The sequence below is a fragment of the Tachyglossus aculeatus genome, chromosome 5, assembly GCF_015852505.1.
Source record: "Tachyglossus aculeatus isolate mTacAcu1 chromosome 5, mTacAcu1.pri, whole genome shotgun sequence".
NCBI lineage: Eukaryota > Metazoa > Chordata > Mammalia > Monotremata > Tachyglossidae > Tachyglossus > Tachyglossus aculeatus.
The window spans coordinates 73,367,357-73,380,791 of record NC_052070.1 but is presented as its reverse complement, the minus strand read 5'-3'; the positions used below and the strand labels follow the sequence as shown (position 1 = coordinate 73,380,791).

At 44.8% G+C, this 13,435-nt stretch overlaps 1 protein-coding gene and 1 non-coding gene across 2 annotated transcripts in view; one reads left to right on the top strand and one right to left on the bottom strand.

The window, feature by feature from the left end:
• The window catches only part of HCN4 (hyperpolarization activated cyclic nucleotide gated potassium channel 4), a 135,907-nt gene that overhangs the window by 29,097 nt on the left and 93,375 nt on the right, over positions 1-13,435 (top strand). The gene's annotated exons all lie outside the window — the stretch shown is intronic.
• LOC119928999 lies at positions 10,315-10,452 on the bottom strand. The gene has a single exon (XR_005451143.1). It is a non-coding gene; the product is annotated as a small nucleolar RNA SNORA7 (small nucleolar RNA).

Sequence of the window (13,435 nt, the reverse complement as noted above, 5' to 3'; positions counted from 1 at the left end):
ACTATCTTCTTTACCACCCTTGCACTTAAATTTGCTCCCTCTATTCACCCCTCCCTCAGCCCCACAGCACTTATGTACTTATCCATAATTTATTTATTTATATAACATCTGTCTCCCCCTCTGGACTGTAAGCTCATTGTGGGCAGGGAACATGCCTACCAACTCCATTATACTGTACTCTCCCAAGTGCTTAGTTCAGTGCTCTGCACAGAGTAAAGGCTCAATAAATACAATTTGATTGATTGATTGACTGACTTCGATTCCAAAATGCTGGGTTTCATCAGCAGGGACATAAGAGAAAGAAGAAGGGTTTTGTCATTGTGTGGAACCACAGAGTATCCATCCCCAGAATATTGTGGGCAGTTATGGCCTTTGTTACTTAGGGAGGACAAAATCGATCTGAAGAAGGGATGGAATAATCATGAGAGGAGCAGCTTCTGAACAAAGCAAGATTGGAAAGATTAGAACTTCTCAGTGTGGAAAGATGAAAGATGAGAGGGGACACAATTGAAGCTTATAAAGTCACAAAAGGTGTGGGCAGGCCAAACACGAAATTGCTCTTCCCTAAAATCCTCACTCCAGGGTGAGAAGACAGCTACTGAAACTTTAAAGGGGTAGATTCTTTATAGAGTGGGTTGTAAATATCAGGTGTTCTACTACCACTGGAAGTTATTCATTCATTCATTCATTCAGTCGTATTTATTGAGTGCTTACTGTGTGCAGAGCACTGTACTAAGTGCTTGGGAAGTACAAGTCGGCAACATATGGAGACGATCCCTACCCAACAACGGGCTCACAGTCTAGAAGGGGGAGACAGACAACAAAACAAAACATGTAGATAGGTGTCAAAATCGTCAGAATAAATATAATTAAAGCTATATACACATCACTAACAAAATAAATAGAATAATATGTACAAGTAAAATAAATAGAGTAATAATTCTGTACAAATATATTCAAGTGCTGTGGGGAGGGGAAGGAGGTAGGGTGGGGGGATGGGGAGGAGGAGAGGAAAAAGGGGGCTCAGTCTGGGAAGGCCTCCTGGAGGAGGTGAGCTCTCAGTAGGGCTTTGAAGGGAGGAAGAGAGCTAGCTTGGTGAATGTGTGGAGGGAGGGCATTCCAGGCCAGGGGAAGGACGTGGGCTGGGGGTCAACAGGTTATACAGTTATATAGGTTGAAAATATAAAAAAATCATAAAGGGTTTGGATAAATTAATTGATTAGAGATCCATAACGGGACATTATTGGGAAAGGTAGGGATTTCGGAACATAAGATTGGAGTTAGGAAGATTGAGAAGGGTAAATTGATTTAGCATAGGCTAATGAAAAAAGCACAGGACTAAGAGTCAGGAGACCTGGGTTCTAATCTTGGCTCTTCCACTTGTCTGCAGCATGACCTTCGATGGATTTTTCTATGCCATTTTCCTCATCTAAAAAATGGGGATTCAACTTTGGTTCTCCCCCTTAGGCTGTGAGTCACATGTGGGACAGAGAGTGTGTCCGATCTGATTATATTGTATCTACTCCAGTGGTTGCCACATAACACGCTCTTAACTAATGCCACAATTTTATGTATTATTTTTATTACTAAGGGTTCCTAGTGGGTAGAGAGAAAACTTAGGAATAGTAATTTTGGGTGGTTGTCAGTCAGTCAATTGCATATCATCTGTTGATTGTTGTATTTGTAGTCCCCCAAGTGCTTAGTACACGTAGTAAGTGCTCAATAAAAACGATTGAATGAAAGAGTGAATGAATGAATTTATTGAGGGCTTACTATGTGCAGTGCAGTGCACAAAATGCTTGGAAGAATACAGTGCAACAGGATGTCAGGGAGATAAACTCCTCCAAACATCCTTTGGGGCCACTGTTGGAGGCAGTGGGAGATTATCACTATCACTCAATAATTTCTTGTGTCCTTTTGTCCTTAAAACATGGGTGGGGGCACAGAGTCCATTTGGGGTACAGTTTTGCTTACATTTGGTCTTACCTGATGTCCCTTCACCCCTGGGCATGTGGGCAAACCACAGCAGCTAGAAAAGTCTGGGGGTTAAATCCACTTCTGCTTCAAAAGTAGCATTTTCACTAACTAAAGATTTCACCAATTCCCTGAGATCTTTCTCTCTCCTAGATTTAAAAAGCCATTTCCTTCCCCTTGTTCTCTCTCACTTTCCCGTCATCCGCCTCCCCACCCTTGCCTGCAATCTTTTGATGTTGGGTTGTCAACTTGCTGATGAATGAACCTGGTGAGTTGGATCTGATAAGACCCTAGAAGTTGGGATGCTTATCTGAGACTGATCCAAACCTCTCTCTCCTGAAAATGAGGCCAGCAGTCTCAGGGGAACAGGTACCCTTGAGAGACCCCAGCTTCTTCCTGCAGACTCTGTTCTGCAGAGGGTCCTTTCAGGCTGCATGTCAGCACACACCTTTCCGCCTTCTAGCTTGTCATTGCATTCTGAATCCCAGTGAAAACGTGACTGGAGGGGAAGAGAATGCTATAGTGATGCTGAGGAAACCATTAGCATGCTCATCAGTTCCTTTACACTGATTCTTGGTCCTGAAGCTTCAGGGGAGTGCAGGATGGCTGGAGTTATAATAATTACAGTCATTATTAAGCACTTACTATATGCCAAGAACTGTTCTAAACCCTGGGGTAGATACAAGTTAATTAGGTGGGACAGAGTCCCTGTCCCACATGGGGCTCACAGTCTAAATAAGAAAGAGTAAGATTAAATCCCCATTTTACAGATAACTCAGGCACAGAGAAGTTATGTGACTTGCCCAAAATCACACAGTAGGCATATGGTAGAGCTGGGATTAGGACCCAGGTGCTTCGACTCCCAGGCCGGTATTCTTTCCACTAGGCCACCCTGCTTCCCATTATTCAAAGTTGGAGTTCTGGCCTCAGAACTGAGGGAGTTCCCCGAAGGATGTAAATTTGTACAGGACGAAAGGTGACTCTTCATTCATTCAGTCAATCATATTAAGCACTTACTCTGTGCAGAGCACTGTACTAGGTGCTTGGGAGAGTGCATAATAACAATAAACTGACACATTCCCTGACCACAACGAGCTTCCAGTCTAGAGCCAATGAGCTTGACTTACCTTGCTGTGGAGTGCCAAGGCTGGGGCTAAGAAGTGAACTCCATGTTGACAGTAGGCAAGTTTGTTATTTCATCTCACTGATCCCCCACGTTTTCCAAAATTCCACCCCTACTCACACCTCAGTCACTGGATATCCCCTAGTCCTGGTTTAGACCACATGAGAGAAGACTTCTAGAAATCATCTGATTTTGGACCCAGGGAGGGGCTGATTTTGATAGTTGAACAACAGTCAAAATGTGGTTTGAAGTTAGGTCATTGACACATTTGGGGAGTTTGAAAAATAATTATGGCATTTGTTAAGCTCTTACTATGTGCAAAGCACTGTTCTAAGCACTGGGGGGGATACGGGATGATCAGGTTGTCCCATGTGGGGCTCACAGTCTTAATTCCCATTTTACAGATGAGGTAGCTGAGGCACAGAGAAGCGAAGTGACTTTCCCAAAGCCACACAGCTGACAAGTGGTGGAGCCGGGATTAGAACCCATGACCTCTGACTCCCAAGCCCGGGCTTCTTCCACTGAGCCAGTGAGGAAGGTTCTCCAATAAGCCAGGTATCCCAGCAATAAAGTCAATGGTGAAAGGAGAAATAAAATCTAAAGATAATAACAATCATGATGTTTATTATGTGCTTACTAGAGGCCAAACGCTGATACCAGATTATCATGTTAAACCACAATCCCTGTCCCACACAGATTCACAATATAAGAAAGAAAGCACACATTTTATCCCATTTTAAAGATGAGAAAACTGAGACTGGGGAATTAGTGACTTGCCCAAGGTCATATGGCAGGTCGGTGGCAGAGCTGAGATGGGAAGGTAAGGCCACTTACTTTATCTCCTGGCTCGCGGGTCCCTGCTCTTCCTTCCTTGTCTCTTTCTCCTGATCTTTAGCCTGACACTCAACACTCACCAACAGGCAGAAAATTGTTTTTTGCAAGTGACCATAAGAATTGACCATAAGAATAGTGGAAAGAGCAAAGGTTTGGGAGTCAGAGGATGTGGGTTCTAATCCTGTCTCTACCATTTGTCTGCTGTGTGAACTTGGGAAAGCCATTTAACTTCTCTGTGCCTCAGTTACCTCATCTGTAAATTGGGGATTAAGACTGTGAGTTCCAAGTGAAGTGACCTGATTACCTTGTAGCTACCCCAGTACTGAGAACAGCACATAGTAAGCACTTAATAAATACCATAATTATTAATTATTATAATAATTATTATCACAGTCAACCAGTCTTGGAAGGGGCTGTGTCATGCCAGGAGAGCCTCTAACACCCGGCCTGTAACGTGAGAGAGGGAGAGAGAGGGATAGAGAGAGAGAACCTCCATTAAGATGAGCCCATTCTCTGGACTGCAGGCCCACAAACCCACAACCCTGGATAAACCAAGAATGGGCCAAACATCTAGGTGATCCTGGGGCTGTCTACCCCATTAAGCTGGTTCTGCTAACCTGGTTCCACCTTCAGGCAGTGCACTACCAGGCACAGTCAGATGATGATGATGATGATGGTGGCATTTGTTAAGTACTTATTATGTGCCAAGCACTGGTCTAAGCACTGGGGGTGATACAAGGTAATCAGGTTGTCCCACGTGTGGCTCACGGTCTTAATCCCCATTTTACAGATGAGGTAACTGTGGCACAGAGAAGTCAAGTGACTTGCCCAAAGTCACACAGCTGACAAGTGATAGAGCTGGGATTAGAACCCACGACCTCTGACTCCCAAGCCCTGCTCTTTCCACTGATGCAGCCTCTGGCTGGTGATTTGCTCTCCACTTCGGCTCTCTTTGAAGAACAGGGAAAAATAGAATGGGTTCCTGTTATTTTTAACTTTCCTGTATTCCTGGAGAGCTCTGGTTTCTGGAAAAACATGCTTGTGGGTTGTTTGCACTTCAACTAGATGGGTTTCCTATTGGACTGAGTCCCATCAGACAGGGCTGGAAAGAGGCAGAGGCAGAGGGTGCCTGAAATGATTTCCCACATCCTTTTGCAGCCCGAGGGTTTTAGTGGATCGCTGACTGGAACTCTCCTCCCCAGTTCAGAATTCCAGAGGATAGCTGGGGTTTTGCAGCTGAGCAAAGTGGACAAAGCAAGCCAACACCAGCATCCCCAGGGATAGAAAATGAAAAGGGAATGCTGCTTCTATTACCCAGGAGGCTTCACAGAGGCAGCATTTGCACTTTAGCTGCAGTTATTGGGCCAGTCCAGGGGAGGGCATTTTTTTCATAGCCCTGAATTTTCTGGGTAATTTGCAAGTGTAAATTGTATGAGGTTCTGAGGGCAGAAAATAGAATTTGGAAACAGAAGCAAGAACTGGAACCCTAAATCAAACACCTTCTGAGACCCCTGGCTCTGACTCAGTCTTCCCAGTTAGAAAGAAGAACCATCATATTTGCCACCGGCTGAAAGTGGCATAGTCCTTGGCAAACCTTCAGGAAAGGGATGATAAAGTAGAAGGCCTTGCTGTTTGTCAATGCTTCTAATTCTGGTGCTCATTACCTACAAAACAATATCTTGGAACTATCAAATTCCAGGTTCGGGCCTGGCCAGGGGATGGGTAGGAAAATAAGATTCCTAAATTGTCTGGGTCTTGGAGATCAGGGCCAGGGACTCTGAAAAGTTGTTGGTGAGAGTCAGGTATTTAACTCTTTACAAAGTGTTCTACCTCTGCTTCTCTTTTCCTGGCCTAAGTACCTAGTCTCCTGCTGTCGACTGAGCACCCACTGTGTGTGTTTAACTATCTCCCCAACTAAAAGGCATCAGAAATTCTTGGTATTCCTACAGGAAGCCCCACTGTGTACCCTGAGTACACTTGGCAGCAAACTGGCAAGCAAAAACTTTGCTTCAGGGAAGTTCATCTTTATCACCAATAAATGGTTACTCAGATGTTACCTCACATCTTTCTGAGAAATTCTCACCTTCCTGCCCATGTTGCCCAGTCTGCTCCCATGGCACTTAGGTGTATATCTCCTCATATTTATTTAATTGCTCCTTTTTTTAGTCAGGTACTGGTACTGGCACTCTGTTGTGCATTTGGCAAATTGTGCCCTCTTGCCTCCCGTATTAGGTAGTGAGCTCCTTGAGGGCAGAAACCGTGGTGTTATAAATGCTCCCAAGTTCCTAGTACAGTAGTTGGCACACAGAAAGTGCACAGTCAATGGAGCAGATAATGATGATGATAATGATGATGATGGTGGCAATGATGCAGCCTCAGTCATTGCCTAATAGCAGCGGTCTCTCCGGCAATGTCGGTTGCGGTTTGGCTATGTGATGGTGCCATGCAGCAACTACAGATGGAACTCATTGTTCTGACTGAGCTGTGATTTGCAGCCATGATCGATGCATGGATGGGAGTCTAAAGGCGGTAGGGCAGGCCAACAATAGTCCCCTCTGGGAGTTTGCTCCTGAGAGTTATCCTTGCCCCCCATATTCACTAAATCAGGAAGGGCTTCAGAAGGAAGAAGGGAGGGTGATAGATATACAAAGGTATTCAGAACCAGGCCTCTCCAAATCAATGGTTGGTGGCAGTGTGGACTAGTGAAAAGAACACAGGCATGTCAATCAATCAATCAATGGTATTTATTGAGAGCTTACTGTATGCAGAGCACTGTACTAAGTGCTTGGGAGAGTGTAATTCAACAGAGTTGGTAGGGTCATGAGACCTGGGTTCTAGTCCCAGCTCTGCCACTCACCTGCTGTGTCAAGTTAGACAAGCCACTTAATCTCTCTGTGCCTCAGTTTCCTCACCTGTAAAATGGGGATAAGATACTTATTTTCCCTACCTTGGGAGTCCTGTATGGGACCAGGGACTGCACCCAGTCTAATTACCTTGTATCTACTCCAGTGCTTTGCACAGTGCTCTGCACACAGTAAGTACTCAATAAATATGATTGATTGAATGAATGAATGACAAGCCTGTGTTCTTTTCACTAGTCCACATTGCCACCAACTGAGCCTCCTAGCCTATTATGGCCTCCCAAAAAGCATAGTGGGCCAGAATATTTCTGCTTCCAGTGTGTTGTGATGTCATATTTGATGTTTGCAGCACTTGATGCTGTCTTCACTTTTGCCTCCTAATCTCTCATTCCTTACCCAGCTTCTGCTCAAAAAGCCACTTTTCTCCTGAGAGTTGTACACCATGCTGGTCTCTCCTCAGCAACTGATTCCCAAATTTCAGCTGGGTTGCAGCACTGTCTGAGGCTTCATTTTACTGTGTCCTTAAAACATTTCCTCTTCCCTCCTTCCTCTCGGCTTCCCAATTTCAGTTCTCCATTCAGCATTTATTCAGGTAGCCTGCTACCATTCACTGCCCTCATGTATCCTACTCAGTGCTTAGAACAGTGTCTGGCACATGGTAAGTGCTTAACAAACACCATCATCATTATCAATATCATTATAGTTTCAGAGCTAGGAGACTGACTCTGCTTCAGGATTTCAATATTTAAAAGACCAATGGGAATATAAATGGGCATAAAGTGAGGAATGTATGGGCCTGGAATAAGTTTGATCTGAGGCTAGCGAAGTCTACTGAAATGCAGGCCAAAATTTCCTATTTGAAGTTGGGCTCCTTTGTTGCACTACTTCTCCAAGACTAGGTCCAAGGGACAACGGTTAGTTGGAAGCATTAATCATCAGCCTTGAGGACATTGTCAAGAAATTATCTCTGCTTTCCTCTTAGCCTAAGCTTTCATGTCTTAATTGGGAGTCCAGCACTTTGTTTTGGAGCCTGAGATCAGGTTCCAGTCCAGTCCAGTCCAATCCAATCCTTAAATTGGAACCCTGTTTTACTTCCAAGGCAACCAGGGAGAGCTTCTAGGCAGGGGTATGCTTTAGAGGAAACGAGAAAAGTATCTGGGTGGATGTGGAAAGACAGATTGTGTCCAGCATTAGGAATATGGAAGAAAAGATGCTGAGTCCGGCTCAGAGAAGAGTGGGAAGGTCTTCACTCCGTACCCTGATATTAAATGTAATTTCTTTTTTTCCCTCAGAAATGTCTACTACCTTGCCCTCATCAGTAACCAATCAATCAATACTGTTTGAGCTTCCTGTTGGTGCCTGTCACTGTAGTAGTGATCCAGAGATTTAGAAAAAACAAAATCCCTGTCCTCAGGGAGCTTACTATTTAGATTCCACAAGACACACAACTGAAGAGTCATAATGGAATTGACACTGCCATAAACATCCAAGTACTGGGGGAGAGGAAGAGATTAAATAGAGTAGGAAGGTGAATTCTTTGGGCCAGATATGGTCAGCACGTATTTTTGCCTGGCCAGCAAGATTTCATGCCAGACACAAACCGGACCTGGGGCTGGAGAACTTTATTCTTGGCCAGCCAACAGCTGTGCAAGGAGCACTGTGCCAGGAATCTGGGGGATTTACTATAGAAAACATGGTACTTACCAAAATGGGAAAGAAAGACAAGCACAGAAGCTCCAGTATGAATGAAGACATAAGATAGAAACCTGTAAATAAGAAAGTTTCTTCGAAGAACCCAGCCGGGTTTGTGTGGAGGAGATTCACACAAAGTCTAAGGAGTTCCAGAGGTTAGTGGAAATAGGTGAGGTCCACCTGGAAAGTGTCATGCAGGAAATGGGGGTTGAAGAAGGGAAGTGATATGGTCTAGGAAAGAAGAGGGGGAAGGGCTCTTCAAGTGGAGGAAATAGTCATTCCAGGGGCACCGAGATGGAGGAGGTGCTGAGGAGGAGGTGGCAAACTCTTGTTTTGCTGGAGTAGAGGGCATCACTGAGGACCAAATTGGTGGAGGTTCTTTGGCCTGTGGCAAGTAGATATAATTTAGTTTAATTTAATTTGATTTAATAGGCTCCTGAGGAGGGAAATGATGAGAACGGTGCTTGAAGATGATGATTCTTTTTACTGTGTGGGGAATGAAGTGGAGAGGAAAGACAAAGAGAGTAGAGAGTCTGAAGGTGGACAAGGATACTGTGTAGTAATCCAGGTTTAAGGTGCGCAGGACCGGAGCAGACCGGGACCTCAGAATGGAGAAGAGGGTGTAGGCATAAAATGGTCCTAAGGAAGAATTGGCAGGACTGGACAGTGGACTGCATGTGGAGGAGAAAGAGAGAACAGAGGTTGTGTGTTGGGAACTGGTGACAGAGCAGGGGAAGTTTGGAAGGATGAAGAGCTGGAGGGAAAGGTACCGATCTCAGGATTAGGCGTACTGAGCTTCAGGTGGCAGAGGGATACCCAAGTGGAGATGGGAAGGAATTTGGATCCTGGTCAAGCAGTGTGGCTCAGTGGAAAGAGCACGGGCTTGGGAGTCAGAGATCATGGGCTCTAATCACGCTCTGCCACTTGTCAGCTATGTGACTTTGGGCAAGTCACTTAGCTTCTCTGTGCCACAGTTACCTCATCTGTAAAATGAGGATTAAGACTGTGAGCCCCCTGTGGGACAACCTGATCACCTTGTAACCTCCCCTGTGCTTAGAACAGTACATTGCACATAGTAAGCACTTAATAAATGCTATTATTATTATTATTATTATTATTATTATTATTATTATTATTACCAGCTGCTCTTTGCACCCTGGTGCCCGTCTCTTGGATCTCAAGAGCAGGGCACCTCAGCTCCCAGTCAGCCAGCTGGATTCTGGGTGCTCCTAGGATGGGAAGACTCCTTTCATTCCCTTGGCTTTTGGACCTCGAAGAGATTCTTTTGCTGCCAGATGTTTGTATTTTTAATCATGGCAGAAAACACTCCCAGGAGGCAGCTCATAAATATGGATCAATGATTATTATTGTCATGAGATTTCACAGCTCCAGGTATTCAGAATTCTCTCTAGCACATTTGCACTCGGGGGTGCTGCAAAACTGAGACTTTGGAAAAGTCCCAGATCCCTGGTATTCTGGAATAGCTAGGGGTGGAGATGGTGAGGAAAAGGGAGGAAGGGAGGGTATATACCATAACCCAGGGTGGGGATTTTATGGAGTATGTACCGTGAATCAGGACGGGGATTTTCTGCCTTCCAGTCTATCAGTCTTGTCTTATGCTGTCAATATGTTTCCAAGCCACAGTGACTCCATGAACACATCTCTCCCAGAACACCCCACCTCCATCTGCAATCGTTCTGGTAGTATATCCGTAGAGTTTTCTTGGTAAAAATACAGAAGTGGTTTACCATTGCCTTCTTCTACACAGTAAATTTGAGTCTCTGCCCTAGACTCTCTCCCATGTCACTTGTCCAGCACAGGTAAGTTTTGACTTGTAGCAGATTGCCTTCCACTGGCTAGCCACTGCCCAAGCTAGGAGTGGAATGGGTATGCCTCTGCTTGACTCTCCCTCCCATAACCGAGACTGGTAGAGTACTGGAAACTCTCCAGATGCAATACTTAGAAGGGAATCTATCAGTGAATCATACTTATTGAGCATTGCCCCCACCCTACCTCCTTCCTCTCCCCACAGCACCTGTGTATATGTTTGTACAGATTTATTACTCTATTTTACTTGTACATATTTACTATTCTACTTATTTTGTTAATGATGTGCATCTAGTTTTAATTCTATTTATTCTGACAACTTGACACCTGTCCACATGTTTTGTTTTGTTGCCTGTCTCCCCCTTCTAGACTGTGAGCCCATTGTTGGGTAGGGACCATCTCTATATGTTGCCAACTTGTACTTCCCAAGCGCTTAGTACAGTGCTCTGCACACAGTATGCGCTCAATAAATACGATTGAATGAATGATATGTGCAGAGCACTGAATTAAACACTTGGGAGAGTGTGATGCAACAGAATTAGCAGGTATGTTAATAATAATAATAATGATGACATTTGTTAAGCGCTATGTGTCAAGCACTGTTCTAAGCGCTGAGGGGATACAGGGTAATCAGGTTGTCCCACATGGGGCTCACAGTCTCAATCCCCATTTTCCAGATGAGGGAAGTAAGGCACAGAGAAGTTAAGTGACTTGCCCAAAGTCACACAGCTGACAAGTGGCAAAGCCAGGATTAGAACCCATGACCTCTGACTCCCAAGTCCGCACTCTTTCCTCTGACCCACACTGCTTCCCTGCCCATAACAAATTTACAGTCTAGAGGGAGCACAAACCAGTGACTAACTAGTCCAGGGAAGAGAAAACTGTGGAGGAAATGGAGGAATTACAGAGTGGGGGGGATCGATTGCTTTCTACCTTACATGTGAAGAGACCAAAAGGAACTGGTCCAAAGCTGGAAGACCTAATAGAGAGCTTTCAGCCCAACAGATTTGTCTGGCTCTCCAGTGGGCCAGGGAAGTCAGTCAATCAGTCAATCAGTCAGTCAGTTGTATTTATTTAGTGCTTACTGTGTACAGAACACTGAACTGAGAGCTTGGGAGAGTTCAATACAGAACTCTTCCCTCAAAGCCTGGAATAATAAGATAAGTTCCTGCCTTCTGTCATCTCTGGGTTGGGCATCTCTGTGTAGGGCTTTGTGTTGGCAGGGGAGTGTGAGAGTACTGGCTAAAGGCAAAAGCTTTAGTGTTCTTTCAGTGAGCAACATAAGGAGCCTGTCCAAAAGACTCTTCCGCTGGGGATGATTTCAGTTCAGGCCTGCCGAGGGACTGGGCTGGATGATGTGCAGAGATCCCTTTCAGTGAAATGAATCTATGACAAGGATTGGCCTTGATTTTTCCTTCTTTTTTCCCGTTAGGCCATGCTGCTTTATTAGGAAGCAGTGTGGCCTAGGTGAAAGAGCCTGGGCCTGGGAGTTGGAGGACTTGGGTTCTAATCCCAGCTCTGCCACTGGTGTGTTATATGATCTAAAGCAAGTCACTTAACTTCTCTTTGCCTTTGTTTCCTCATCTGCAGAATGGGGATTCAGTACCTGTTCTCCCTCCTACTTAGACTGTGAGTCACATGGGGGACCTGATTATCCTGTATCTACCCAAGTGCTTAGTACAGAGCTTGGCATATAGTAAATACTTAACAAATACCATAATTATTATCATCATTATTATTCCACCAAATTTTATCTTATGTTGGGTGAGAGGTGTGTTTGCTGATTGTTGTTGGGATTCTGCTCTCCTTGCATCTCTCCCTTAGGCAGCCGTGAACCCTGAAGTGGCAGATACAAGGCAGAATGGAACTTCCTTAGGGATCAGTCTACTGTCAATAAGAGTAGCCGAACCCTACCGGCCCTCTATACCAAGAGCAAGCCAAAAGAACAATCATCTATGGATTGTGCCAGCAAGCTTTCAAAGACCTTTATAAACAGAGATAGATAATTGTAATAATAATAATAATAATAATGGAAGTGGAGGAAAGTTCCTGTAATGGCTTTATGGAGGTGAATTTAATCAATCAGTTCGAGCAGTTACTGTGTACAGAGCACGGTATTAAGCACTTTAGAGAGTACAATAAAGCTGATAGAAACAATCCCTGCTCTCCAGAAGCATACAATCTAATGGATCCCTCAGTAGTGACATGAGAGCCCCATTTTTCTGATGAGATAAGCAAGACCAGGAGCATGATGATACTTTCTATTGGAGTTTATGCATTCCTATTGTGGAGTCTAGAGTGCTGCTAGTAATTCATCAATAACTGGAGGGACAAAAGGCAGCCAGCATTTTTCTTTGCTGCAAATAAGGAGAAACCGAGGACCTCGGTGACTAAAAGAGTGGTGGTCCTTGTTCCCAGTGAATCAGTTGCGGAGCCAAGATTAGCCCCCAGGGTACTTGCCCTCTCAGCTTATGCTCAGATTCCTTCGCAGTGGGGCCTCTTTCCAGGACCACAGCATTTATCCTAAGCCTCCAGGGTCTTTGAGGGAGGGAAAGAAGGAAAACCCACTTGTTTCATCTCCCAAATGGCCCTTTCACCTGGATCTACCGCTCCTCAGACATTTCCTTCTTGTTTACTGCATGAGCAGCGTGGGCCTGGGGATGGGAAAAGCAGTAGTTTCTTAGTTTCTTCCCCAAGCTGTGAGTGGGAGCCTCCCGTGGAAGGCCCCATCCACAGCTTCAAGATTCACAAAGGAATTCAATCTCAGAAATAGTCCTAGGTATATCATTCCCCTGCTCTCAGATTCTCCTCCATTCTTCTGACAGCACTGTACGTAGTCCTCTTGCCTGATTGTCCATATGAGTGCATGTTTGCATGTAGTATAGTTTTGTGTATGTGAACTGTAGTTTAGTGGCAAGAGCACAGACCTGGGAGAGGGTTCTAATACTGATCTGCCACTTGCCTCATATGTGACCTTAGACAAATCATTTAGCTTCTCTTTGCCACAGTTTCCTCATCTGTAAAATGGGGATTAAATACCTGTTCTCCCTCCCCTGTAGGCTGTGAGTGCCATGTGGGTCAGGAACTGTCCAACCCGATTGCCTGGTATCTACCCAGTGCCTAG